This window comes from Triticum aestivum, chromosome 2D (genome assembly GCF_018294505.1).
Source record: "Triticum aestivum cultivar Chinese Spring chromosome 2D, IWGSC CS RefSeq v2.1, whole genome shotgun sequence".
Lineage (NCBI taxonomy): Eukaryota > Viridiplantae > Streptophyta > Magnoliopsida > Poales > Poaceae > Triticum > Triticum aestivum.
In genome coordinates this window covers 88,909,989-88,915,041 of record NC_057799.1, presented here as the reverse complement: position 1 = coordinate 88,915,041, position 5,053 = coordinate 88,909,989, and positions in this window count along the sequence as shown.

The following is a 5,053-nucleotide window of genomic DNA, read 5'->3' as shown; positions in this document are numbered from 1 at the left end:
GAAGATCCATTTATTTAATATGGCATCCCGATCATCGGGCAAGTCCACCAAAGTCCACACTTTGTTCTCATACATGGATCCCATCTCAGATTTCATGGCCTCAAGCCATTTCGCGGAATCTGGGCTCATCATCGCTTCCTCATAGTTCGTAGGTTCATCATGGTCTAGTAACATGACTACCAGAATAGGATTACCATACCACTCTGGTCCAGACCGTACTCTGGAAGATCTACGAGGTTCTGTAGTAACTTGATCTGAAGTTTCATGATCATCATCATTAGCTTCCTCACTAATTGGTGTAGGAATCACTGGAACTGATTTCCGTGATGAACTACTTTCCAATTCGGGAGAAGGTAAAATTACCTCATCAAGCTCTACTTTCCTCCCACTCACTTCTTTCGAGAGAAACTCCTTCTCTAAAAAGGATCCATTCTTAGCAACGAATATCTTGCCTTCGGATCTGTGATAGAAGGTGTACCCAACAGTTTCCTTTGGGTATCCTATGAGGATGCACTTATCCGATTTGGGTTTGAACTTATCAGGTTGAAGCTTTTTCACATAAGCATCGCAACCCCAAACTTTAAGAAATGACAACTTTGGTTTCTTGCTAAACCACAGTTCATAAGGCGTCGTCTCAACAGATTTTGATGGTGCCCTATTTAAAGTGAATGTAGCTATCTCTAATGCATAACCCCAAAACGATAGTGGTAAATCGATAAGAGACATCATAGATCGCACCAAAGCCAATAAAGTGCGGTTACGATGTTCGGACACACCATTACGCTGTGGTGTTCCAGGTGGCGTGAGTTGTGAAACTATTCCACATTGTTTTAAATGAAGGCCAAACTCGTAACTCAAATATACTCCTCCATGATCAGATCGTAGAAACTTTATTTTCTTGTTACAATGATTCTCCACTTCACTCTGAAATTCTTTGAACTTTTCAAATGTTTCAGACTTGTGTTTCATTAAGTAGATATACCCATATCTGCTTAAATCATCTGTGAAGGTTAGAAAATAATGATTCATGCCACGAGCATCAACACTCATTGGACCGCATACATCGGTATGTATTATTTCCAATAAGTCACTATCTCGTTCCATTGTTTCGGAGAACGGAGTTTTAGTCATCTTGGCCATAAGGCACGGTTCGCAAGTATCAAATGATTCATAATCAAGTGATTCCAAAAGTTCATCTTTATGGAGTTTCTTCATGCGCTTTACACCGATATGACCCAAACGGCAGTGCCACAAATAAGTTGCACTATCATTATCAACTTTGCATCTTTTGGCATCAATTATGAATATGTGTATTACCACGATCGAGATTCAATAAACCATCAACATTGGGTGTATGACCATAGAAGGTTTTATTCATGTAAACAGAATAACAATTATTCTCTTTCTTAAATGAATAACCGTATTGCAATAAGCATGATCTAATCGTATTCATGCTCAACGCAAACACCAAATAACATTTATTTAGGTTCAACACTACTCCCAAAAGTATAGGGGGTGCTCGATGATGATCATATCAATCTTGGAACCACTTCCAACACACATCGTCACTTCATCCTCAACTAGTCTCTATTTATTCTGCAACTCCTGTTTCGAGTTACTAATCTTATCAACCGAACTAGTATCAAATACCCAGGGATTACTATGAGCACTAGTAAGGTACACATCAATAATATGTATATCAAATATACCTTTGTTCACTTTGTCATCCTTCTTATCCGCCAAATATTTGGGGCAGTTCCACTTCTAGTGACCATTTCCTTTGTAGAAGAAGCACTCAGTTTCAGGCTTAGGTCCAGCTTTGGGCTTCTTCACGGGAGTGACAACTTGCTTGCCATTCTTCTTGAAGTTCCCTTTCTTTCCCTTTGCCCTTGAAACTAGTGGTCTTGTTTAATCATCAACACTTGATGCTTTTTCTTGATTTTTACCTTCATTGATTTCAGCATCAAGAAGAGCTCGGGAATCGTTTTCGTCATCCCTTGCATACTATAGTTCATCACGAAGTTCCAGTAACTTGGTGATGGTGACTAGAGAACTCTGTCAATCACTATCTTATCCGGAAGATTAACTCCCACTTGATTCAAGCGATTGTAGTACCCAGACATTCTGAGTACATGCTCACTAGCTGAGCAATCCTCCTCCATCTTTTAGGCGAAATACTTGTCGGAGGTCTCATACCTCTTGACATGGGCATGAGTCTGAAATACCAATTTCAGCTCTTGGAACATCTCATATGCTCCGTGACTTTCAAAATGTTTTTGAAGTCCCGGTTCTAAGCCGTAAAGCATGGTGCACTAAACTATCAAGTAGTCATCATATTGAGCTAGCCAAACGTTCATAACGTCTGCATCTGCTCCTGCAATAGGTCTGTCACCTAGCGGTGCATCAAGGACATAATTCTTCTATGCAGCAATGAGGATAAACCTCAGATCACGAACCCAGTCTACATCATTGCTACTATCATCTTTCAACTTAGTTTTCTCTAGGAACATATATAAAAACATAGGGAAGCAACAACGCAAGCTATTGATCTACAACATAATTTGCAAAATACTATCAAGACTAAGTTCATGATAAATTAAAGTTCAGTTAATCATATTACTTAAGAACTCACACTTAGATAGACATCCCTCTAGTCATCTAAATGATCACGTGATCTAAATCAACTATACCATGTCCGATCATCACGTGAGATGGAGTAGTTTTCAATGGTGAGCATCACTATGTTGATCATATCTACTATATGATTCACACTCGTCCTTTCGGTCTCCAGTGTTCCGAGGCCATATCTGCATATGCTAGGCTCGTCAAGTTTAACCCGAGTATACTGCGTGTGCAAAACTGGCTTGCACCCGTTGTATGTGAACGTGGAGCTTATCACACCCGATCATCACGTGGTGTCTCGGCACAAAGAACTGTCGCAATGGTGCATACTCAGGGAGAACACTTATACCTTGACATTTTAGTAAGGGATCATCTTATAATGCTACCGCCGAACTAAGCAAAATAAGAATATAAAAGATAAACATCACATGCAATCAAAATATGTGACATGATATGGCCATCATCATCTTGTGCCTTTGATCTCCATCTCCAAAGTACCATCATGATCACTATCGTCACCGGCATGACACCATGATCCCCATCATCTTGATCTTTATCAACGTGTCATCACATGGTCGTCTCGCCAACTATTGCTTTTGCAACTATTGCTATTGCATAGCGATAACGTAAAGCAACTATATGGTGCTTGCATCTTATGCAATAAAGAGACAACCATAAGGCTCCTGCGAGTTGCCGATAACTTTAACAAAACATGATCATCTCATACAACACTTCATGTCTTGACCATATCACATCACAACATGCCCTGCAAAAACAAGTTAGACGTCCTCTACTTTGTTGTTGCAAGTTTTACGTGGCTGCTACAGGCTTAGCAAGAACCGTTCTTACCTACGCATTAAAAACAACAATGATTTTTTGCCAAGTGTGCTGCTTTAACCTTCAACAAGGACCGAGCGTAGCCACACTCGATTCAACTAAAGTTGGAGAAACAGACACTCACCAGCCACCTATGTGCGAAACACGTCGGTAGAACCAGTCTCGCGTAAGCGTACACGTAATGTCGTCTGAGCCGCTTCATCCAACAATACCGCCGAATCAAAGTATGACATGCTGGTAAGCAGTATGACTATTATAGCCCACAACTCTTTGTGTCCTACTCGTGCATATAACATCTACGCATAAACCTGGGGAACGCAATATTTCAAAATTTTAACTACGATCACGCAGACAAAATAAATATAAATATTATATAGGCATATAATATATCAAAATTTTCAGAAAAATATTTGCTACAACATGAACATTTTTCTAACGTCAAATAAAATCCACAAAAATTCAAATAAAGCAAAGAGTGCTACTGTTGCAATAAAACCTCATAAAAATCATTAAAAAACCAAAATGATTTCAAATTTATTTCCCTCCAATTTTCTAATGTAGGGAATCATTTTACACTATTTTCCATATATTTTATTTTTGGAGAAAATAATTTGAATAAAACCCAAATACTTCCAAATTGAAAAATAATTTCAAAGAGACTTTAAATTTGATTCTTTGAAACTCCCAACTCATATTTCATACGTTTTGAAGAAGTCATTTTATCTTCTCTCATGAAAATCATTGAGTTGCTTAACGTTTCTGAATTGCAAAATATTTCCAAATACAATTCAAATCTTTTCAAAACCCTTTAAATTTATTTAAATGGAAGAAGTCATGTCATCTTGTCTCTAGGGTTTTGTATTTGAAAAGAATTTGAATTGACGGACCAATTAGGACCCAATGGGGGGGGGCGCCACCTCCCCTTGGCCTACCTCCTCTATTTCCCGTATGACCCAATAAGGCCCATTACTTATCCCGGTGAATTCTCGTAACTCCCCGGTACTCCGAAAAATATCCCAACCACTCGAAACCTTTCCGATGTCCGAATATAGCCTTCTAATATATCGATATTTATGTCTCGACCATTTCGGAACTCCTCGGTACGTCCGTGATCTCAGCCGGGACTCCGAACAAACTTCGGTCATCAAATCACATAACTCATAATACAAATCGTCATCGAACGTTAAGCGTGCGGACCCTACGGGTTCGAGAACTATGTAGACATGACCGAGACACATCTCTGGTCAATAACCAATAGTGGAACCTGGATGGTCATATTGGCTCCTACATATTCTACGAAGATCTTTACCGGTCAAACCGCATAACAACATACGTTGTTCCCTTTGTCATCTGTATGTTACTTGCCCGAGATTCGATCGTCGGTATCATCATACGTAGTTCAATCTCGTTACCGACAAGTCTCTTTACTCGTTCTGTAATACTCATCGCGCAACTAACTCATTAGTCACAATGCTTGCAAGGCTTATAGTGACGAGTATTACCGAGAGGGCCCAGAGATACCTCTCCGAAACATGGAGTGACAAATCCTAATCTTGATCTATGACAACCCAACAAACACCTTTGGAGACACCTG